This window comes from Gopherus flavomarginatus, chromosome 3 (assembly GCF_025201925.1).
Source record: "Gopherus flavomarginatus isolate rGopFla2 chromosome 3, rGopFla2.mat.asm, whole genome shotgun sequence".
Taxonomy (NCBI): Eukaryota; Metazoa; Chordata; order Testudines; family Testudinidae; genus Gopherus; species Gopherus flavomarginatus.
The window spans coordinates 110,931,556-110,957,099 of NC_066619.1; the positions used below are offsets into that span (position 1 = coordinate 110,931,556).

At 37.7% G+C, this 25,544-nt stretch overlaps 1 protein-coding gene across 43 annotated transcripts in view; it reads left to right on the forward strand.

Annotated features, from left to right (window-relative positions):
• The window catches only part of PTPRD (protein tyrosine phosphatase receptor type D), a 1,732,597-nt gene that overhangs the window by 421,852 nt on the left and 1,285,201 nt on the right, over positions 1-25,544 (forward strand). For all 43 annotated transcript variants that reach the window (XM_050942985.1, XM_050942995.1, XM_050942996.1 and 40 more), the window contains exon 4: positions 21,601-21,706. The gene's annotated coding sequence lies outside the window, so the exon portion shown is untranslated. The remainder of the gene's footprint in view (positions 1-21,600; positions 21,707-25,544) is intronic.

A 25,544-nucleotide genomic window follows, 5' to 3' on the forward strand; every position in this document is an offset into this window, starting at 1 on the left:
TTCAGGGACTAGATGACCTCTCGAGGTCCCATCCAGTTCTATGATTCTATGATTATTCCTGCAACTGTGACACACCTCTCTCTATAGCTTCATAGATTTTAAAGCCAGAAGGGACCATTGTGATCATCTAGTCTGACCTTCTGCACATTGCAGGCCACAGAATCTCACCCACCCATTCCTATAATAAATCCATAGGCTCTAGCTGAGTTACTGGAGTTCTCATATCATGATTTAAAGACTTAAAATTATAGAGAATCCATCATTTACTCTAATTTAAAGCTGCAGGTGAACCGTGCCCTATACTGCAGAGGAAGGCAATACCCCTCCCTCCCCCCACCCAGGTCTCTGCCAATCTGACTTTAGGGGGATAGGGAAGGGAATTCTTTTCTGACCCCAAATATGGTGATCAGTTGGACCCTGAGCATGTTGGCAAGACTCACCAGCTAGCTACCTGGGAAAGAATTTTCTTAGTTACTCAGAGCCCTCCCCATCTCTAGTGTCACCGCTGCAATTTTGGGGGATATTTGCTACTAGCTGTCAGAGATGGGTCACATGCCACTCTAGGCCGTCTCATCATACCATCCCCTCCATAAATGTATGAAGCTCAGTCTTGAAACCATTTTTAGGTTTTTTGGTCCCACTGCTCACCTTGGACGGCTGTTCCAGAACTTCACTCCACTGATGGTTAGAAATGTTTGCCTAATTTCATACCTAAACTTGTTGATAAGCAGATTGAATCCATTTGTTCTTGTGTCAGCATTGGCTCTTAACTTAAATAACTCCTCTCCCTCCCTGGTATTTATCACTAGACATTCAGTATTTATGACTAGCTGTATTTATAGAAAGCAATCCTATCTCCCCTCAGCCTTCATTTGGTAAGCTATAAAAGCAAAGCTCCTTTTGTTTCCTTTATAAGGTAGGTTTTCCATTCCTCTGATCATTCTAGTAGCCCTTCTCTGCACCTGTTTGTTTGAATTTATCTTTTTTAAATATGGGAGACCAGAATTGCACACCAGTGCCTTGTATAATGGTACTAACACTTCCCTATCTCTATCACCCGATGCATCCTAGGACTGTATTCATGTTTTTCACAGCTGCATCATAAAGGCAGTTCATACTCAGGTTTCATAATCAGCCACTATAGCCAGGTCTTTTTCCTCATCTGTAGTTTCCATGTGACATGTCCCCGGTTTAAAGCAAAAATTCTTATTGTTAGTCCCTAAGTGCATGACATTGCACTATTAAATTTCATCCTACATCTGTTACTCCAGTTTTCACAGCTGTCCAGCTCTTATATGATTTTCCGGCCTCTATATTGGCAATACCTCACAACTTTGTGTCATCCGCAAATTTTATGAGCACACTGTTACTTTTTATGCCAAGATCATTAATGAAAATGTTAAATAAGGTTGATCCCGAGACCAATCCCTGAGGATCTCTACTAGTAACCTCCCTCCAGCCTGACAGTTCACCTTTCAGTATGTCCTGTTGTGGTCTCCCCTTTAATCAGTTCCTTATCCACCTTTAAATTCTTATATTATTCTCCAAGTTCTCTGATTTCACTAGTAATTTCTCTTGTGCAACTGCATCAAATCCCTTACTGAAATTCAGTAAGATTAAATCTCCCATAGATTAGATCTACTGCATTTCCTTTGTTTAAAACATCAGTTATCTTCTCAAAGATATTGGGCTGGGTTGGCATGATCTATCTTTTGTAAAACTATGTTTTATTTTATCCCAGTCACTGTTTACTTCTATGTCCTTAACTACTTTCTCTTTCAAAATTTGAGGTCAAACTAATAGGCCTATAGTTTACTGGATCGCTTTTCCCCCACCCTTTTTCTTAAAAAGTTATACTATATTTGCAATCTGCAGTCATAGGGTTTGATCCCTGAGTTTATGGATTCATTAAAAATTCTTGCTATTGGGCTTGTAATTTCATGTGCTAGTCCCTTTAATATTCTTTTGAAGAGATTATCCGGGGCCCCAGTTTGGTCCCATTAAGCTATATGAGTTTTAGTTCCTTGTCACATGTGGTAATTTCTACTTTCATATCCTCATTTTTATTAGCCACCCTGCCACTACCCCTAAATGCTCATTACTTTTGTTAGTTGGGGATTGGTCCTGCTTTCAGCAGGGGGTTGGACTAGATGACCTCCTGAGGTCCCTTCTAACCTTGATATTCTATTATTCTATGATTAAAAACTGAGGGAGAGAATTTGTTTAGGTGTTGGGCCATGCTTAGATAATGTTTAATCTCCATCCCATCCTCAGCGTTTAGCAGTCCCACTTCTTCTTTCTGTGTTTTCTTTTTATTTGTATAGCTGTAGAATCTTTTGCTATATTTTTATTTCCTTTGCAAGGTCCAACTCTGCTTGGGTTTTGGCAGGTCTCACTTTTTCCTTACAGTTTTTGACCTCCAAGAGGTCGCTTTCATTGCTGATCCATCCTATGTTCTATTCCTCGTAGTCTTTCTGCTTTTTCTTAATAATCTGTTTTGAGATGTGTGCTCATTTAGATGCTATGATATCATCAGATTGCATAAGCTCAGAGTAGACATGGCCAGTACTTGAACTGAAAGCATCTCCATGAAAAACTGAGGATTCTGAAGAAAAGATGTTTATAATTCTCAAGGAGAAACTCTCTCTGACTGTCTGAACCTATTCCTCAGCATGGGATCACTGTTGTTTGAAAAAAGAGCACTGGCTCTTTGTGATAGTTTTGCAAGAGCAGACATCTTAGCTGGGGCAAGTCGTTGGCTTCACTACCTGTTCTTTAATGTTGTATAATATTGCACTACACTATTAAACAGTTGCTATACCTCACCCAGAGATGGCCGTATTTCAATGGTAGATGAAATGCATCCTGGATATGATGATTTATAAAATACACTGTTTCACATTTACATCATGCTGATTATGACAGTCTTTCAGAGTGTAATCTCATGCTTCTCTCTCTCCTCTGTGGGTTTTCCTGTTTGAGTGGGTGAATCGGCACAGCAAGGGCATACATAAATATAATAATAATCACATTAGCAACTTATTTCAGTTTTTCAGTCGGCATAAAGATGTAATAAGGCCAAACTTTGGAAAGCTGAATATCTTGAAATATCTTGTTTTATATATTATATTTTTCTGTGTGCTCATATCTCAAGATTCTACTTGTCTTATTGTTAATTTAAGAGTGTTTTATTAGGAAAGCTGACACAGTTTAGACATAAGGGGAAACAGTTCTATATTTATGACTGGCAGGCTTGGAAGTAGCATTCTCTAACTCTGTTAGAAATATGTTCTGCATTGTCATATAATGTGCTTCTAAATATGCAGACCCTTATCCAACAGAATTGTTTTGTTTTTTTTATCAGCTGTTCTCAGGACTGCAGCTTGACTTGTGTCTTTGAAGGGTCAGTGATTTTTGAACTTATTGATTTAACAAAGATTATTTTGTTCAAATATATAATAGTGATACTTACCTAGACTACTTCTCTGACTGTTAGATGCTGGGGGGAAAAAGACACTTATTTTCATTAGATTTTGCAGGTAGATTGGTGTCAAAGTTGTTTTATATTACTGCTCATGTACTGTTACCTGATCTATAATTCATTCCGCAAATTTACACTTGCATGCTATTTTAAATATGCAAACTCAAAAGTGATCATTTTTGATTTTGGGAGGCTCCTCTATACAAATTATACATAATTTGAGAAATAGCTATTCAATAATATGGATAAGAATGCTCTGTACAGTAAATGTAAAAAGTACAAGAGGAGATACTTTCAGATTTTTGCATGATGCAGGTGAAAGCAGGTCATTGTTGTAGTTTGACATCTATCGTTAAGAAATAAGTGTTGACACTCCTGTAATGAAAATGCTGTTACTGCACATCTGTCAGTTTAATGTTATCCCAGACCTACCTTGTAGGATTTCATTGCCTATTATAATAAATAACATTTCTGCTGTTAAAATGTGAAAAATGAGTTTCAGTAGATCAGTTTCCTTCTTCCAGTTAGCAACCAGTATATTAAAAAAAACTTCTATATAGAAAAGATTTATTTCATGCATTAGTGTACTGCTAGATAAGCTATGCATAAAACTAAAACAAAGGCTTAAAAAGGAAATGGAACCAAAAGTCAAAGATTAACTAAATTGTATATACAAAGTGGATGGGTAAAGCAATATCATGTTTGATATGGAAAGTGAGTTTGAATTACAGTAAAATGTGAAAGCTAATGCAAAAGAGCAAAATACATCATATTTGTTTATTATTTATGTACTCAACATATCTTTGAGCAACTTGGGCACTTCCCATTCTCAAATAATGACTGCATACAGAACTACATTTGAACATCTAGACTTTTGCAAAATTTGACATTGTCATTAACTAGATATACTCTAACGTAATATTTAAGATGAATCAATTACAATTAAATCATTCAGAGGTTATATATAAAACAGATACATATAACAACATACACAGGTATTCAGCTCAATCTGACATTTTTACAGTGAGTAAATACTGCTGCGAATTGGTGTCCTTGGATCCACTACTACACAACAAGCTATATTGCTTCAACTAACTAGCTACAGGACATGTTAAATTTATTTGTGAGTCTTCTTTGACATTGAATAAATCCTTATAGGCAGATTCCCTTATTATCTTTGCCTCCATAGCCAATACTGATATAAGTGTTTACTTTCATTTCCATTGGTGGTTATGAACTTTGAGCTCTATTCATCTATCTTGAAGATTTGTTCCTGTAACCTCAAAATATCTATAGATCAGGGATGAGTGAAATGATCCCAATATTTACCAGGATCTCCCACTTCTGCTACAACTGTTTGGAACTCTCAGTAGAGGAGGTTTTATCAGTGCTGCTGCTGTTGCTCTCACCTAGGGAGTTTCTCATTACTAATGCTGCTGCCTTGCTCTCCAAAAGGGAAAATTTGCCATTACTACTGTGGAGCAGATCCCCTAGGAGCCCTCAAGTGTCCAGACTTTCCCACTGCTGCTGCTTGTTTGCTGTAGCTATTGTTTTGTAGGAGTCCAGGTGAAAGGGGGATGGACACTGAAAGGTAGAAATAAGATTTAGAAGGTTATATTTAGCACTGGACTTGACAGCTTATCAAAGCCTCTGTGCTTCCAGTTATGCTGGATTGTTAAAGATAATACAGTATATTTGACACAGATTTGGTATGGGTTTATGGGCTGTAATTTTATATTCCCTTTCTGGAATCCAGTTTTTTAGGGTGGTGTTTGCTCTTCACATTGTGGGGCTTTTCTTTGTTGTTTTTAGTTTTATAGCTAGTAAACTAGAAGTGCTCATTAGGCCCCTCCTGGATGATTTCCCCACCCAGTCAAAAGAAAGTGAATTGGATGAACTGCAAGTCCATATGATGGAGAAGTGCTTCTTGTGTGTCTCTCTCTTCAAGGGTGAAATAGTAACTAGTCTAAAATAAAGAACTGTTCTCAACAGGTACAGCCTCCAGAAATAATCCTTGCACCAATTTAGAGCAGGCCTGAGCTCCTACCATGAATTAAATTCCAGGCCATGCAGACTGAAAGATAGTTTAATGACCTAGATTGCTCTTGATCCACTAAGTTTGTGGTCACTGAGGGGAATGAAGGAAACCTGTTGTTAGTGCTCCTTGGAGTAAGGAAAGTGGTTAATTTATTTTCTTTTGAAATAAAGCCATCAGAATCTGTTATAAAGAAGAGGGTGCTTCCTGGGTGACTTCTGTTACAGCATCTTTGGACCAGTGGGAAAACTCATTGCTGGATCTGTTGATCAATAATGGACACCAGAAAGATGATAAATGCTATAGGGGCAAAAGGGAGGATTGTTAGGCCACCATAGATAAGGTGGGTTTTTTTTGTTTTGTGAGTGGGTGGGTGTGATTACTGATTCAGAACTAAGGAGTCCTTATTTAATTTTAATATCATATTGGGAGATCTTCTTCAGACATTGTCTGACGCACAGTTGCAAGCATAGGAGGAAAGCAAGTGTACGCCATTGTGCTGTGGAAAGGGTAGAAGGAATGAATATACATGCCTCTCTCTCAGGTAGTTTGTTCTGCCAGCAATAATGAATGGTCTCCTTCCTACTGCTCCTGGAATACAGAAACAAATCCTGGCTGCCTTCTACACTGAAACATTAGGGGAAAGGATCTCTCTGCATCATCCACAGATTTCCCCCACTTGAACATGAGGTATATTATATCAGTTTGATGAAATAATAATTCTTTTGCAGACTTAAAACACATTAGACCACTGTCAAAGAAGCTGTCACATTCCATTTGTGAATACCTAGAGGATGAAGGGGTAATCACTAGCAGCCAGCATGGATTTACCAAGAATAAATCATGCCAAACCAGCCTGATTTCCTTCTTTGACAGGGTAACTGATTTGGTAGATGGGGGAGTGTGGTAGATATAATGTACATGGACTTCAGCAAGGCTTTTGATGCAGTCCCATATGACATTCTGATAAGTAAGAGGGAGAAATGCAGGCTCGACAGAACTACCATTAAGTGGATACATAATGGGTTAAACATAGCCTGAATGATGTCAGATTGGAAGGAGGTCTCAACCAGGGTTCCCGGGGATCTGTTCTGGGTTCAGCATTGTTTAACATATTTCTTAACAACCTGGATGTAGGTATAGAGAGCATACTGATCAGATTTGCAGGTGACACAAAGCTAGGGGTGCTTGCCAATATTTTGGAAGATAGAGCTAAAATTCAGAGGGATCTTGATAAATCAGAGGACTGGGCTATAGACCAAATGAAATTCAATAAAGACAAATGTAAGGAGTTGCACTTAAGGAAGAAAAACTAAATGCACAAATACAGAATGGGGGAAAACTGGTGTGGTGACAGCAGCACTGCTGAGAAAGATCTGGGAGTTGTGGTGGATTGTAACCTCAACATGAGTGAGCAGTGTGACACTGTTGCAAAAAAATCAGATAAATATAAACACACAAATGAGATAGTTTTAGCTTCCAATAAGTAATAGTAGCTGCTATAATATGCAAGCTCAATAAGCCCTTTAGAGCTAACTAAAGCCAAACAGATTTGGGATCCCTTCCTTATGCTATGAAATTTTGCCCTCTGAATTCCAAGCAGCATAGGGATAATTTGTCTTGACAGGAAATTTTATCCCCTTGCCTCAGAGCTCAAGCTGATAGGACAAGGGTTTGTGCACCTCTCCACTTCATGGTTGTGGGAGGAACAATCAACAAAGTTTTTTATCCGCTAATGTTCCATAATGTCTTGTCTGATGACTTTATTTTGTTGGGAAGAACGTGACACCTCTTGTGGTAAATTAGCATTTCACATTTGGTAATGCTTCTCTTCTGACGATGGGGTTTTACCAATTTAGCAAACACTTCTGTAGTTACAGAGCAGACACTTATCTTATATTATCTTATATTGAGAAATAGTTATAAGTAAGATTAATACATGTGGCATCCTACAAGCTTTTCATAAAGTCTAAACATTAAATACATTCTTATAACTCTGATAGCTATTTTGACATTACTAACACACAGGTGAACCGGATTGGTCTCAAGCCTTGCATTTGTCAATGTTCAGTGAGGCTCAGGGGCACTGGCATGAGCTGGTACCTAGTCTGCCAAATATCACACCGCCCCCTTCAGTTGTCCTATGTTTCTTGCCTAACTGCATTATCTCTGCTCAGAATCCAAACTTGTTTGTTTGTAATCTTTGACTTCCTCCTAGAACACTCCCTCCATCTTCTGCACCCTCCGCTCTCACCACACAGTAGTTCAACAACTTTTCAAAAAGAAAGATTCACTATGATTTCCCTTCCTCGCCTCTCATACTCCCTCATCACCTTCTCTTCCTTCCTATTCTTCATCAACTGAGGTTCCTCAACCCCTCAGCCTGTCTCAGTGATTCTATTTCTTTCTTCTTCCTGACTTTTCTATCCCTCATTTTCTGTGTCTCCCTTACCCATCACTGCATATTTTTCTTTCTCTCATTTTTAACTTACCTATCTGTAATTACAACAACTCATCTCCTTTCTTCCCTTCAGATTCTCAAATACCATTTATAATCATGCCACAAGTTCCTTTGCTCCATTTCAATCTTAGTTCCCCTCCAGTCTGGCTTTTGCCCTTTGCAGTCCTCTGAAATTGTTCTCACCCAGGTCTCTAACAATATCTTCTTGGTAAAATATCAGCACCTCTACTCTAGCATCATCTCATTGCACTCATTGCAGCTTTTGACACTGTCACTTAATTCCTCCTTCAACATGTTATCCTGCTGGGCTTTCATGATTCCATCCTCTTCAGGTTCTCTTTCTACATATCTGGACATTCCTTTGTCAGATCTCCTGCTAGGACCTCCTCCTCTCTTCTGCTCCCCATAGATATCTCAAAATGCTATTTTACTGGCCCACTCCCCTTTTGTAACCTTTATAAATATTCTCATTGGATTGCACAACTTCTGGATAACATCAACAGACTCTGCAAATGGGGGTCATCTAGGAACTGGCATGGCTCAGTGGTTTCAAAACAAGAATGGGAGTCAGTTAACCTGAGTTCTGTTCCTGGTTCTGCTATGGGCTTGCTGTGTGACTGTGAATAAATGAAAGCTTCTCTCTCACTCTGTTCCCTCATCTGCAGTAAACCGTGTGTTGAGGACACTGCAGATTTGTTAAATAGATCTCCAAATTCCCTGAGAGACCCCTGCTTGCCTTCCACTAGGCCGAAACCTCATAAACCCCTTCCACAACATTGGAGGAGGCTTGAATTAACCCCAGAAACAAATTTGTCCTCAGATATAAACCAACACTTTTATCTGGACAGAGGCAAATCCTCAATTAACAAAGGGGACCATTTGGCAGCCTCTACGAGTAGAGCCCCATGTTTTTCACAAATATGAAATAACACAAAATAAAATGAAAACACAACTAAGGGTACAGACATAGCCTTTTCCCTGAGCTAATTCCCTAACACTAGATTCAGTGTGTTTATGGGACTGCTTTTTCCAGCACCAGCAGCAATGTGGGCTTTGGTCTCAGCTGCTTTTCACCTCTTTCCAGACTCATTCCTGTGCCAGCTAACTGGCCTCAAACCAGTCAGGGGTAATCCAAGCTCCCACTTGAGCAGGGGATTGGAACGGAAAGTGGTCTTACATAATTCACACAAGGAAAACTATTAGTCACTTTGAGTCACCCAGACACAATATACAACGCCTCTGTGACAAGATCCCCTTATGATCCTCTCCTGGTACCTGGTCAATGGCCTACTTTCCTGTCTTTTGACTCGAGGCCTTCACACTCCTCCTCTTAGATTGTCCAGTTTTAGCACTTCTTAATAATGTGGACCTCTGGCCAAGTCATTAAGTTCACCCTCTCTCACAGGGGTAAACAAAGTCCAACAAAACAATCATCCAGCAACGTCTTCAGCCCACTCCAGAATCAGTAGTCTTTCCACCCCTGGGATAAGGGGGTTTCACAGATCCTCCTTGGTGGGTCTGTAAGGCAACCTAGGTCCCTACTGTACTCTGGATTCCAGATCAGGACCTCTGTGGGAAGCTGTGAAAATCTACCTAGTCAGACCTCTTACTGCAATTCCCTAGACTACTTTTTACCTCAGCCTGTCTCCAGGTCTTTCCTACAGCCCTTTCCTTGGCTGGTTGGCTAGCTGCTTGCCTCTCTCTCTCTGCCTTTTGCCCAGGCTCTACAGTGAGTTCCTAGCACCTGACACCCATTTGGTGCTACTGTAAGAGACCTTTCCTGCTGCCTGACCCTATGTCTCCTGCAGGAAACTTCCTTCCCCTTGCAGTTATCTCTACCAACTGCTCTGAGCTCCCTGATAGCTCTCTCTCAGGTGATTGGTTTTGATGCAGATAAAAAAGCAGGTGGGCTGGGGCCAATTCCCCTGTAGGCTACCCTATCCTGTGACACCCTCTTACTTGTAATCTCAGTAGCATATAGTATTGGTAAATCTCTTGGATTCCTATAGTTGTGGTAGGAAATCAAAAAAACAAATAGTAATATTAAAATTACAGCTGTATCACTTAAATTTCATCAAGCAATTTTAGCAATATAAAAGATACTTTACAAAAGTAGAAGTATACCTTTCCTATAAAGAAAGATATCAGCTTTGTGCGATAGAAGTGTTTTGTTGGGTGTCAGATTAGAGAATAGGTCAATCTTCATTCAGATGCTGTTAAAGTACATAGCTCCTTCCCAATAAACTGTAATTCCCACATTTGATTGCATTAAACAGTCACTGGTGGGATAAGTACAGGAGCCTGCATTGTACTTTTCAGAGTGAATCCTTAGCGATCGGAAGAGCTCCACTTGTTCAAATCTAAAGTCTGTCTTGGGCAAAGACTAAAGCAGCAGTTTACATAATGTGAAATAATCTTAAAAGTTGTATAATTTAGGGGGAAAATGTCTCTCTATGATGGTAGCAATCAGTGCAACTATGATATCATAGCTAGCAATTGGTAACTTGGCACAGTTGCCAAGGGCTGTGCATGCACTAAACAGCTATTTTTCCTTCCTTGAATACTTCTTTTTTTAAAAGAAAAGTTGCTATTCTGTAAATAAAACTTGCTTACAAAGATATTGGTTAAGATCTTGGCCTGAACCACAGCTATGCTTGGTGCAGCTTATATGTGGATAGGGGAAATGTGGCATTATATTACCTTTATGCACACCCTTTCCTCAACTCTGAGCCAGCTAGCTACCAGGCTGGTTCCTTGCATAAAATATAGCAATTTCTGGGCTGTTTTACATTGTACTGCCTGTGAATAGCCTCTTAAAATTCTCATGTTGACCCCCAATACCAGAGTCCATTAAACATAAAGCTTCCAGAGTCCATTAAACATAAACTTATTTTAAACTGTTGTGAATTTGCTGGTCCACCCTACCCTTGAAAATATGCTATCTCAGGTGAAAAGGTATTGAGGACAGCTTTAAACATCTTACATTCAGATCTTCTATTTAGCAGTATGTTGTTGCTGGAGCTCAAGCAAATTTGAGCAGAGTGTGAGTTTTAAAAATTAGAACCACTGATGTGATTTTTTAAAATGATTTATGCCACTTTTATGTGAGGCTGCAGATCATTGTTCTAATAGTACAATCTTTCTTAAAGCAAAATTGACTTATGCACAGTTTAAGATTCCTAAAACCCAACCAAGGTTTATCAGTTATTACATCCTTCATTTCAGATGCACCAACTTTTTCCTCAGAATTAGTCTTAATGGGATGTCTGTTCAAATGAATGAAAAACTAGGACACACCTGAAATGCCTGGCCAGATTTGAAAGCACATTTTGTGAACATACATTGCACACTGAGGAGAAGGGTAAACAGAGTGTATAGGTTTGAAGAGCATGAACAGAGAGTAACTGATGGGTATTCAGTGGTTTTGGCCAAGTTTTAACAGTTCAGGGTTCTCTGAAAAAGACATCCCTCTTGGATCAGTAAGTCTCTGTACTGTATTCTTTGTGCAGCTTAAGAGTAGACAGAGGAAAAATATTCCTTGTATATCCTGCACAAAGCAGCCTGCTTTTTGTTCAAGATGGAAGACAACATTACACAGGGGCTATCTGTTGAACCCAAGTGTGGTGCAACATTCTTGGATGCCATATTAATCCATTTATTGTCTTCCTTTCTATTCAAAAGGAAAAGATGATTTTTATTATGACAGTTTCGCTAATATAGTAGGTGTAATAAACTGTTTTCAGACGCCTCATTATGTCTTCAGCTGGGAATGAGCCAATGTATAGTCACTAAAACCATTTGCATTGCATGGACAGAACCTGTTGTGAAGATAATAAAAGAGTTAATGTATTAGATAAATATCCAGAGCCAACAGATGGTTCTTACTTTTTCAGGTATTTAGTGTAGTGTGGATTACTAGATAGTTGTTACCTCAGTGTTTCTCTCTTTTTTTTCTTCTTCTGCATTATCCCAATTTGAAAATGTTTTCAAAAGAGTAGCTGATATTCTGACAACCTTCGTCTTATGTGAATCCAGACAACGAAGTTCAGTATAGGTATTTTGAGGCTGCAAAGTGTGTGATATTAATTTAGCAACTCTGAAAATTAATGTGTGATGTTTAAACAATATCAATGTAGTCATGCAATGGAATCCGTATTACTCTCAGTTGCTGTAATCTTTTGGCTTCATACGAATGATAGGAGGTAAAGACAAAAGAAGATTAGACCATCTAGGTCATCTTCCTGGACATTTAGGATTGTTTCCTAATTTACCCTTTCTTAACATGTTTACAAGACTGATGTTAACAATCCCAGGTGGCAGGGTTTCCACCACTTTCCCTAGAAGACTGCTCCACAACCTAAAAAGTGTCGCTGAATGAATATTTTTCTTAATATTCAGCCTTCATTATGATTCTTGATTTCATCCTGCTGTGCCTGATAATGCTTCTGTGAGCTGCTATAAAAAATTCCTCTCCATTGTTAACACACTGTCAATTTTTACTGTGCCTTCCTGCTCAAGCATTGCTTCACTCGTTGAGCTATCACTCTCTTCAGTCCCCACAACCTCCTGCTTGCTTTTATTGCTCTTCTCTCAACTTCCTCCATGCTCCATAAATTGATGCCTTTTTGCATGTGTCTTTGTATAAATATATATGTATAGTGACACATATATATGTAGTCAGAGAAACATGTACACAGAGGGACCACCCTTGAGTTCTCTACTTTATCTGCCATCAGTCTACAGTATGTGTCGATCTTCTGCACCATTAGTTTTGTTCCTTTTTAAAGTGTAAAGTTTAATATCCCTATCATGCATAGGTAGAGCTAGTACTAGTAGGTAGCATAAAACTCACCATTCACTACCTAGGTACCTGCATATCATGAGGGGGATCTTCCTATAATTAGAATAGAAAATTACACAGTACTTCCATCATTGTTGAGTGGCAAAGGCTGAGATTTTAATGATGCCTTGTAGTATCTCTTCTGCTAGTCACTGCCTTTCTCCACGAACTCCCATTTAACTTCTGAGTCTGGATCTTCTGCATAGGGATCTCTGCTCAGGGTACACATCAGAAGCCATCAAGAAGTTTTATTGGTTTGACTAAGAAGCCAGAGAGCAGACAGTAGTTATACTTTTAATGGAATAGTGAGAGTCCAACTATTTTGTAAAAATAATAGGCCAAGGGGGCTGGCAAACTCCTTCCTTCTGCTAGGGATCTGTGGCCTGGGAGTCTGGCACTCTTCTCTCAGAAATATGTAGAAGAGTAGAGGGCACAGATTGTCATGGTTGGATGTGACCCAAGAAAGAAGAGGTATCTGAGGACTTTAACTACAGTGCTCTCTTATTTTCTTGGTATAAGGGATGGAGATGGCATGCAGGAGAAAGCTACTTCAGATATTTGGTTAAAAAAAACATTTTGTTTGGGGACTTCACAGGTTTGCATCCACTTACTCAAGTTTAGCTATACTAGTTGTACGTGCATTTAAATTCACTTGTTTTTGTATCAAACATGAGTCTTCAGGACTGTTCTGTAGATTATCTGGTTATACCTTGCATGACAACTGCTTTCTCTCTCTCACTCATGTATGCTTGACCTTGGCATTTCCTTTAGCTCTGCATTTGAACCAACAGCAAAAAATGTACATAACTCCACTAACAAATTAAGAGGCTGCCACAGAAACTATTCAAAACAGACTGCATTTTTCCTTGTTCAACTTCTTCACAGTATATTAATAGAATTCTGAAGCAATTTAAGGAGGGCTATAAGACTATGGCAGGGTTCTTCCTATGATCCTGTAGCAGATATATAACCTTATAATAAAAGTATCCATTTACTTTCCCCCAATGTACAGAACACCAGGATAAAGTCCAAAATGTGCAAGTCAGAATGTCACAAATAGTCCTAGGTAGTGCCTGTATAGTTCAGATTCTTTCTGTTTATATAATCATAAAACAAATAATAAGTAGAGTGTTATGACTACCCTCAGATTTTCGAAAAAGGAGCCTGCACTGTTACAGTTAATCAAATCTTAGAATGTACACTCGCCTCAAGGCTTAAGCACAATGTATAAATCTTGTGTTCTATACAAAACAAAACCCAGCCTTCTGTGTTGAACGTTATGTTCTTAAAATGTTTCACTTCTGAACAAATTAAATTATGAGTAATAAAGAGATCAAAACCGATTTTTTCCTAAAGCAATTTAAATGCAGTTCTGCCTGTTAAGTACAGTTCAAATGTGCTTCACTACATAAAACTAAAGCATCAAATATACCTTAGGGTCTTAGTCTCAAACCACTGTAGACTCAACAAATAAAGGACTTTCTCATGTTTTCATCGTGAATCACAATTAGCATACAATTGCCTTTTTTTCCCTATTATCAAGCTATTGTAAGATCCTCCACTATACTCCTTCAGGTTGTACAATTGAAATAAAAGCAGAGTTAGCTGGAAAAGAGATTTCTAACCCTTATTATTTTACTTGTGCTTTCAGAATTGAATTTGAAAACTTTTCAAAATGCTGGCATGTCACATAAATAATCTAGGGGCAAGGATACAATTTCCAGTATACTCTTAACTATTACTTCAACTTCATTCATCTTAGCAGGTTAAACTTTGTCAATGGAAATGATTTAATGCACTTCATTTTTCTCTCTGTCTATGGTATGTGACCACCCCTGTAGCCAAACGATGTGTTTGCTTTGCACCTAGTGTCTGACCAACACCTTCCAAGTTGTGCTTTCTTTATCAGATACACTTTATAAAATCAAGCACCTAATTTTTGTTTACAAGACAGGTAACTTCACACACAATTGTGTCTGAGTAAGGACAGCCAGAGCCTGGGTAAGGATTTAAAGATAGGAGCAATACAATGAAAATTGTCCAGTGCGTAGGCCAGTGCTATCAATGTAGAGAAATCAATTGACCTCAATGAACATTGAATCAGACCTTTGGTCAGTAGTTTTCACTAATTATTTGTGTAACTCAGTTGTATTATCTTAAGAAAATAACATGTATTATCAGCATCTCTGTATATGGCTAAGGTTTTAAAAAGTGACATCTTAAGGAGACCTGATTTTCAGAAAATGGGGAGCACCCAAAAATTCAAATTCAAGCCCTTGAAAGTGTCTCAATTTGGGCACCCAAAATATATATATGAGCATGCATGCACACAATATGACCTCCTGAGGTCCCTTCCAACCCTGACACTCTATGAATATACAGATAGATTTGCGTAGGTAATCATTATTGTGATTAATAGTATTGTTTTCTGACTCCTTCATCTACTATGTCTTGAGAGATTGTCAAACATTATTATCATAGAGAAATGCACTTCTCTGTACATTAGTGAATAAAGCTGGTTTAAAAAAAGGGGGCGGGAAATTGTATTAGTTCTCACAAAACTGCATTTCAGAAAATTTAAACCAGCTCACTAATGAACAACCTTGTGGTGAGTATTAAGTTGGAGCTTTAACTACCAATTAAGGGGTGAGACTGCATGACAGGCAGTCAGATTTCCATTAAACTTCTACAGTTGCATGGCACAGGGTCTTATATATGTCAACCCTGAGTTGCTTGTAGATGTTTTTGAAACCGAAGCAAAGTAAAAGGGCAGAGACCATACAGCAGAGAGAGACTGTAAAAAGAAGGTGAGTGTATACACCTTAGAAACCTGCATAAATTGGATTGTCTAGGGTACAGTTCAAACATTTTGCATGGGCGACAAGTATATTTGTATGTTGTGCCATTTCTCTTAAAGGACAGGCTGTGATAAGAAGACACAAAAGATTCCACCTCACAACATTCTTCATTTAACCCCTTCAGCTGAACATGCACCACAACAACATCAGTTGGGAGCAGTGCTTCTTTAGAGATTATTTTATCTCTCAGGGAGGCCTGAGTGTCTCAGAGGGTTTACAGGAGTTAGCTAAGATTTCAGAAAAGACCATCTGCTTATGCTGTTTGGGATTTTATACATCAAAGTGATCCTTTTTTAGCCCCAAATAACATGCTTGTCTCATTGGCAGTGTGAACAGTTTTACTATAAGAATGGGGGTTGGTCCCAGTCCCAGTTGGAATCTTGTGTTGTGGTTCACATGGTAGATTTATTTCCCCTCTTTTGGGGGGTCCCTACCAGGTTCCATAAGTCTCAAAAAACCAAAGTAAAAAGGGATTACTTGGAATTAATATAGCTGTATGAAATAGGAGAAGAGAGTGGCTTGCTCCAGCCAGTCCCGGTGAAAACTTCCCAGCCATGCTCCATGCGACTAAAAAGCTGACCCTGGAGAGTGGGTAGGGATTTTCCCTGCAGTCACTAACAGGCTCAGTTAGCTTCAAAAATATTTAGTCCTTCTTCTCCTTTGCTCTTTGAAAGCTCAAACCTTTAAGTAGCAGTATCTGCAACCAGGGATATTTGGTCTATGTTATGTAACTCCTTGTTCCTGGATTAATCCCTTATCTGCCTACATGGGGTCTACACCGCACACTTCTAGTGGTTTTCTATACATGATTCACATGCATCAGAGATACAAGACCTTAAAGTCTATGAGTCTAAGATAATTCCCCAGGTACCGTCTCACATTTTGTATTTCAAGATTCCATAACATAAAGTCATAGCAAAAATTAGTTAAATCAGTCCTTGCAGCTAAACACCCATTATCTCATGAAGACATACTCATCTGTTATATTTGGTTTATGTATAATGACTATACGTGCTGCTATAATTTTCTTCCTTTTTCCTGTTCTCTTTCTAAGAATTTAGTGTATCCTTGGCTGTCTCACCTACTATATCCTTGACAAGCTTCATTGCATCCAAACTGTGAAGTTGCCCCTGGGACTTCAGGCTAAGATTGTTAAGGGACTTGTTGGATTTGCTTTTTTATTTCTTATCCTCATAAGCAATTATGAGTAATTTACTCACTGTTATGAGTGTAATAAAAAGGTTCTGTGCTACTCCAAGATAAAGTAAAATTATATTTTATTGCGGTAGCTGTCTGAGCAGTTTCCAAACTCTTCAGTGATTTTCCAACTATATGCATTAACTTGTACATGTTTCCATGTTTAAAACTGGAGCAATTTATTTTAGGGATGACTATGAGCCCAAAATGCAATTTACATGGATATAGGATTATTCTCTCAAACATGGGGCTCCAAGAGAGGGCTGGTTTTTGTTGTTTCCTTTTTCTTTTTTTTCTGAAAGTGGTAGATAAAGTATTTATTCTGGACATAGACTAAACTTCCAAAATATTCTGTATGGTTTCATCTAGTCTTCCTAGTGTCTATTCATACATAGTTTTCCGTATTTTCAGAGGTTAGGAAGTTCAGTGAGTGAATCCGCGGACAGACCAGAAAACAGTCTCATAAAAAATGTTACAATTCTGGCTATGTGACAATTAAACATCATTAGGCTAAGAGAACAAGGTTCCAATTCTATAACGAACTCTATGTGGATGGACCTCTGAGCCCATACAGAGTTCGTTGCAGGATTGGGGCCCATGTCATTATATTCTTGATAAACATCAGTTCCTCAATATATGAATTTTTTGTAAGCAAAAGAAACAGTGCGAAACTAGGCTGTCTATCTGAATATCCAAAAGGCTTCTCATTTACACATCTTTTAAGTGCTGATACAAAACCCACTCAAGTTAAATGGGAGTCTTTCCATTGTTTTAGCAGGCATTGAATCAGACCTGAAATCATAGGAGGATGGGAGGAAGGACAGAAAACAAACATAAAAAGCTATAGAATTTTAAAACACATCTTGTATTTATTTTGAATTCACCCTGGAATAATAATAACTTACTAAGCCAAATATTGGCTGGACATTCAAAGATAAATGTGTAACTGAGAATTAATTTACTACATTTTCTGAATTCAAGTTTCAATAGCTAATACCTTGAAGAAAGCAAAGTGCCAGTAGAGCATTATTAAGACAAGGGAGGTAGGATAATATCTGTTGTTGAACCAATTTCTCTTGCGGAGAGAAACAAGTTTCCGAACTTACACAGTGCTCTTCTTCAGGTCTTGGGAAAGGTACCCAGAGCATTTTTATAAGCTTCTGTGTACTCTATCTACACTAATTCCGTTTTTTTTCTTAGGACACTATAATTTTGTAAGTTTTACTGGAGAGAGAAAATGTAAAGGGGCCCACAGGAAACACATTCTTAAACTTGCTACCAATCTTTATTATTAAACAGGGAACAGTGTATAATGTAATTCCCAGCAGTTAGGCTTTAAAAAAAATCATTAAATTTCAAATAAGAAAATAAGTCTCATAAGGAACATATCTAATGCATTTATTGTCCTGTGGTGGTTCCCTTGCGTTCTCTGTCGATGAAATGCTTTGTACAAATATTTTACTTTACTAACCATATAAAGCATTACTTTACAACTTCCCAAAGCCAACAGTGGTGTGGCGGCTGTTCTCTGGGATTTCTCTCCTCTTTGTAACCCCAGCCACAGGCTCCTTCTTTTACCCAGTCCCCTCCTGCAGTCCGTAGGAAGGCAGTCTTGCTCCTCCAGAGTGAGATGGACATCTGGAGCCTTATCCAAAACCCTCAGAAATCAAAGGGAACCTTTCCGTGGGGTAAGGCCTCCATATTCCTGAAGATGTAGTGCAGGAGAGGAGAACCCCCATTACTCTCAGGAGACATCTTATTCCCCCCTATAAATACTAATGATAGCATTGGGGAGTATGGTCCATGACTTTCTGCTGAGAAATATAAATTTGCAGAAGAGAATGGTGACAGCTAATAGAAATATGCAGTAGCCTATCACAGATTAGCCTGTTTTGTAATGTACATTTCTTATGCAGACAATATGCAACAAGAAAATTCAAGAGTTAATTTTATATATTTACAGATTCTGATAAATACAATTTGTCTATGAAATTCGCTAATGTATTTTACCTATTTTTCAATTAAAAAAAATCAGTACCCATCTTTACATTTAGAAACTAAAATATGGTGCTGAAGGTTTGACACACATAAATTGTATTTTAAAGCCTTTATTGCCCTTGTGAATGGAGTGATTTATGAGATTATTAGTACAGATCTTTAAAAGCCTAAACTATATAAAAAAATGCTTAAGGATTACAGAAGCTTAAGAGTACGTTCTTATATTTTTACTGGATAAAAGCAAAGCTTCAAATATAAGTGATGTGATACTTTATTTTCAGCTAAATATAGGAAACAAGGTTGTTGTTGTTTTTTTAAAAAGTCTAAAGTTCTAGGGTAGGAGAGAAAGAACATGCAAATAGCATCACAATAAGGAAAGTCCCTGAAGATAAGGTGTACGTTCACAGGGTTTTAGTTATTAACTGGGTATTAATCATGGAGTGTGTTTAGAGCCAACTATATTAACAGGATGCAAACATGGATACCACTTGTAGTATAGACCATGTCCAAAAGTTGGAACTGCTGCTGTGAAAGTTAGTAAAGCACATTTTTGAGTTAGTAAAGCAATCTTAGACAGTCAAATATCTTGACACCTGTTAAGTCATTCCCCAAGTGTGCTGCATGAAGGACAATGTGAAGAGGATTTCATTTACATTACAAGAACACTGTAAACTTAAATCCTAGAGGGACAATTTCTCAGCTCATGTGAATCAACATAGTTCTACTTAGATTGCTTTTTATTCCATGTTTGTACAATGCCTCGTACAATGGGGCCCTAGGCTGTGACTGAGGCTCCTAGGCACTTTGGAGAATACAAATAATTAATAATATTTAAGTCATTATTGCTAAGTTTTATTAGCTATTGATTTCCTATTTTTTGTCATCAATAATGGTCACATATTATAGAGGATCCAGTTGCGGCTGCATAGGTAAGGTTGAATTAAGCTTTGCACTTAGAGAGTGAAGCTCTTGGTTATACATAAAAAGTAGTGTGACTATTCTCCCTAAGCTTATAACACTTACTTTGAGTGTAGAATGAATTCCATGACAATTTACACTATGAAGGAAGACGAGAGAGACAAATTTAATGTGTCTAAAAAATCAGTTTAATCTAATCTGAAACCACAAATACTAACACGCCTTAATTGTAATCATATGGTTATTGCATAGTGTTACTGCAGAGAAGAATTAAGGTTGTTTTGGTATCCTAATTGAATTTCCATACTTCATCATCTTTGGATTTACTTTACATTTAAATTTAACATTGAATTTCTGGGGGCTAGGATGATTGGATTGTGGATAATCACAACGTCACTGTAATGTATTTGGCCATAAATTATTGATATGTACTCTCATCCTTAACTCCACTTTAACATGGATTTTGTCTGGAATTAAATATGTGGTTCATTTTTTATGGAAAAACTATTAGAATGTAACATAATGTAATTTTCTTGGCTAGTTTCACAGTAGCTGGAAGGTTACGGCCTTGTCAGACTTATAGTTACCAATATTTCTTTATTGTGTTATGGTGACCAGCTGTATATCATTAACCATTCTGCTTTCCTGGCCTTATTATCACATTAATTTCCTTTTTATTAGCTGTGTACCCATGAAATACAGAACACAGATGGATAAACTTCTAAGTGTTTTTAAGATAACTGTGATTTTTTTTGAACATTGCCTACATGCCCTCATAATTAGCATAGTATACAATCTCACCATAAAGCTGTTCTTTCAAGATAGTGAGTTTGTGAGAGATGATGTACTCTATGTTTTAATAGACTTGGGAGCTAGGATATGATAGAGTGGTGGGATGGTTTGGCTTTGTTGTTTAAACCAGTGAGGTATCTTCTAGCAGATATTATATAATGAAATTGTTATGAATTGTTATATTGTAACATATTTAGATCTAGTGAAGGGTGTATGTATTTTTCAATTTTTTATCTTTACTTATGCTTCCTTACTTCCCTCCATTCCTTTTCATTCTGAGTGCTGTGAAAAAGCTGTGATCATCTAGTTATTTAATCAAAATAAATTTTTAAAATGAAAAATAAATATTTTATGCCTTGTTTTACATTTTGCCTTCTATTATATTTGTATTTCATTTAGAAACATTGGAATCTATTGCTGTGGCCTCTGAGATTTTTCATATCAGCAAAACCAAGCAACAAACAAATATTTGCCTTTCAGTTTTAAAAAATCAATAGATCACTTTTTTGTGTAGTTCTGCAGACTCTGTATTCTCTACTAGTTAGTAGTAAGATGAGCAATGGAAAAACAATGCTCAGTAGTGTAAGACCTAATGCAGATACAACTTTAAGCTCAGTTTCCTACCATAAATGGAACCCCGTTCTAACGTAATATGGTCTAAAAATTATTTTACTTTCCACTGTTGGATGTTGTGATTTGGTACACTTCAATGCTAATGTTTAGAAATGCTTATCTTAAATTAATATATTCTTAAATTAATTGAACTATAAATTAATATAATACTTAATATATTTCATAAGAGACCCATCAAATAAAATAAAGGATAGATGGCCCTATTCACTTATGTACATGCTGTATTAAAAATTTAGGAGTAAGTCACAGAGTCAAATAGTTTATGCTTCAGTCCTTCGTGTGTGTTTTCCGATGAACCCCTAATGTGACAGGCAAAGATAACGTAATGAATTGTCTTATTATGCTTGGAAGACCATGAAAAAAGTGACAGACAATATTTTTTTCCAGGTGGAATAAAAGGAAACTGTTCTCCTGGCCCTTGATATCTAGTTAAGTGTTTGATTGACACAATGTTGGTGCCAGCATTGGAAGAATTGATCAGCCTCAACTCCAGGTAGGCAAAATCTTACAAATTTGGAGGTTTGTTTTAAGACTTAATTTACAAAGTTTGCTGACTTCTAACAACAAAACAGAATTAAAAATTCAGTTCATAATGCAGTGGTGGAAAATGCCTTTATCTGTGCTTGTAATTCAGAGGTTCTGATTTAAACTGCATAAGGCTGTCTTTGAAACAAAGTGTACTTGTATATATATATATATATATCTTTTCAGAAAATTAGTGACACTGCCTTCTGATAGGTAAACATAAGTACTCAGCTAAGACAGTGCCCAATTATTTAAAAAATAAAGTATGAAAACATTTGAAAATAAACATTTATGGATAGTATAGCATAATTTCTAGTGTGCCATGAATATATCATACGCATATAGTAGAATCTGTCTGTGAGAAAGATAAATGTAGATATACAAAATACTGTTTGCACTGTTTGTTCTTCAATGGACACACAAATTATTTTGGTGTTTAATTTCAGCCTAATTTAAAAATCATCTGATTTCCTTGGAAAGGGATTCCAAAGGAAATTTTTATCATTGATGGAAGTTCACATCTTGCTAAAAAATTTGGGAGAAATGAACGAACTCTACCATTTTGAAGTGATATCACCAAAATACTAAGAAACACTGTTACCAATCTAATATGGAGTTAACTTCTGGAATTTGCAAAATCTGGAATCTACAAAGGGATTCGCTTTAATCACAATCCTCCCCAGTGAGAGACTGTTTGGAAATTAATATGGAGCAGTGGCACCTGCTGTTTTCTAAATGCATTTTTCAGGGAAAGAAGAGAAGGAGATAATTAGGGAGTTAGTGTGGGAACTGAGGCCTCCAGTGATATCCTATATGAGGCCTCCACAGATCATTCTTATCAGAAATGGGCACATTGTTACGAATGTTCCTAGCACTGTTAGCGCATTTGGGGGGCGGGGAGGAGGAAGACTTAGGAAAAAGGGATGAGATTTATGGGGGGTACTCCTAAACAGAAAACAGCATCATAAAAGTATTTCCATACAAAGTTGACCTCGTTAGAGAGGAATGAGGAAGTTTAAGCTTCTAGCTTAGTGTCACAAATTTTGGGGGGGAGGACACACCAAAACATTTTTTTTTTCTTAAAGCAGTTGACAGACTCTCAGATTATAAATATTACTATAAACTTAGATACTGCTTTCAGCCCAACTTAAATATTGATTTATCTAATGTTCAGTAAGTGTAAGTTTCACCAAATTGTCCAGAGAGTCTGTTGCCACTAGGAGTTCATAGAAAGAGAAAAATCAGATTAGCCAAAGTAATGGTGGATAGTTTCTTCCGTTTGTTAACACTACCTCCCTACAGCAATGCAACTCAATGAAATGACTACAGGATTCCTGGAGGATCTGTTAAAAAGCTGAAGGGTACTGATGGATAAACTTTCCAACTAGATAAAAGAACAGAGAAAAGAAATGTCAGAAGGTGTTCAGATACCATAGTAATGGGTGAAGTAAGAAAACATGAACAGTATAATTGAATCTCAGCACTGAAGATACTATTGAACATACTCAAAGCTCAGCATGTTTTATTCCTTAACTGTTCAGAGACTCTTGAAAATATTGCCTGTCAGAAGTGCTTGCAGTTAATCAGTCTAATGGAGGGAACTGAACTGTAGTCCCTGGTTGTTTTTAATCCTGGCTTTCCTGAAACTTGGCACTGTTTCACCTAACTGTTAAGCATGATGATAGAGTTGAAGTGGTGTGTTACATTTTTGCTCCATAACTGGCCAAGGGAAACTGACCTTAACTTATAATTATGTATGCTGTATAGTAAATAAAAAACAATTAATCTTCAAAGTGTTTCAAATGCATGCAGGGAAATGTGTTTTTCTGCTCTGAGTTTTTTGGTTTGGTGATGCATAGAGAAGAAAGCAACTTAATGCAGTTTGTTCTTGACTTAAATGGAGAGTGAGATTGATTGGTGGAGGTGGTTTGTTTTTGTTGTTGTTGAAGTTATAGCCTACTTTGCTACATGATAGATAGTATGGATCTCTATGAGGTTTTTGACACTGCTTGAGTTTTAAAGTTTCCTTGAGAGTCTTCACAGTCCAGCATTTGACAACTGATATGTAAATTGGAAAGATTCTTCTAGTTATGGTATTTAGTTCAGATACCCCATTTCTCTATTATGCAAAAAACCAAGAGGTTTTGTACAGTGTTTCTCTTTAAACAGTCTAACTGCCTATTCGAAAGCACCATTATTAATAGATTTTGTATTTTATTAAGCTCATGTCATGAGGTCAGTTGCAGAGATGAGAACTGTTACTGTTATCACAAATTGATTCTGGTTCTTACATATAAGGGTTTTAGTTGGAAGTGATATTTTTTATGTAATGCTGGTATACACTCTGGAGGTTGGTCATTTCCTGTAATTAGTCACACCATGAAATTGGAGTCATACTTGTGTTCCATGGTATCAGACATTTCAAAGAATATTTCTCTCTGTTCTGGTTACATATTTATATATAAATTACATGCTCTGCAAAGTCACCTTGGGTTTCTATTAAAGTGGTATGATCCTATCCTGGTCTTTAGAAGTATTTGCATACTGGCAACCTCAAGCTTTAGGGCTACAGTACTTAATTTTGTGAACATAATACTCAAGAATACTAAGAAGCTGAGGTGGTATCCTAATAATGCCTGGGGAGTGAAGAATCTTTGTATCACCTGAATGAGGTTGGAAAGGAGAGCGCTACAGGAAGAGGGAAGTAAGGAGTAATGTTTAATTGGTTTAATTTTTTCTGCTTTTGATTGTAAGTGGAAAAGTGTCTGTTGTCCAAGAGTTGCACATATGGAATATCAAATTATGCTGCATCTCTGAACTTTTAGGGAATATTGTCCAGCTTTCAGAGACAATTAACCACATTAGCCCTGTGTGGTAGGCAGAGCCGCCCAGAGGATTCAGGGGGCCTGAGGCAAAGCAATTTTGGAGGCCCCTTCCATAAAAAAAATTGCAATACTATATTCTCGTGGGGGCCCCTGCGGGGCCCAGGCAAATTGCCCCACTTGCTCCCTGCCAGAGGCAGCCCTGGGAAAAATAAACCTTCTGCATCTCGGCACAAATCCAGCTTTGAGAAAACTTCTTTACAAGGTATCGCTGGTTCTCAGCATCAGCTAGTGCTAAAAGGCACTAAAGCTCATTAAAAGGGCTGGACAAATATTTTCCCTCAAAACTTTTTTTGGATCGAAAACTAGGTGTTTTTAAAAAGCAAAAAAAAATCACGGACAATGTCTGCTTTCCTTCAAAATTTGTTGTGGTTTTTTTTAATTAAAAAGCTGAAATTAGTCTACCAAAACCTGAATATGGTTTGGGGTTTCAGAAGTGTGCGCCAAATGTTTGCTGCTTGCTGTGTTTGATTGTTTAAAGAAACACTAAAAAATTCTGCTTCAAAAGATCCAAAACTTTTGAACCACCTCAGCTTGTGACCAAACGCCTGAGCCCATCCAGTCAGAGATTTTTCCAGGTTTCTCATACTCAGCTGGCTTTCTTGACTCATATCTGTCTCCATAACTTTGGGTTCATTTAGGTTAGAACATAAGAACAGCCATACTGGGTCAAACCAAAGGTCCAGCCAGCCCAGTATCCTGTCTACCGACAATGGTCAATGCCAAGTGCCCCAGAGGGAGTGAACCTACAGGTAATGATCAAGTGATCTCTCCCCTACTATCCATCTCCACCCTCTGACAAACAGAGGCTAGGGACACCATTCGTTACCTATCCTGGCTAATAGCCATTAATGGACTTAGCCTCCATGCATTTATCTGTTTCCTAGAGACTGGCTCCATGGGGTCCCTCACAAACTGGAGACA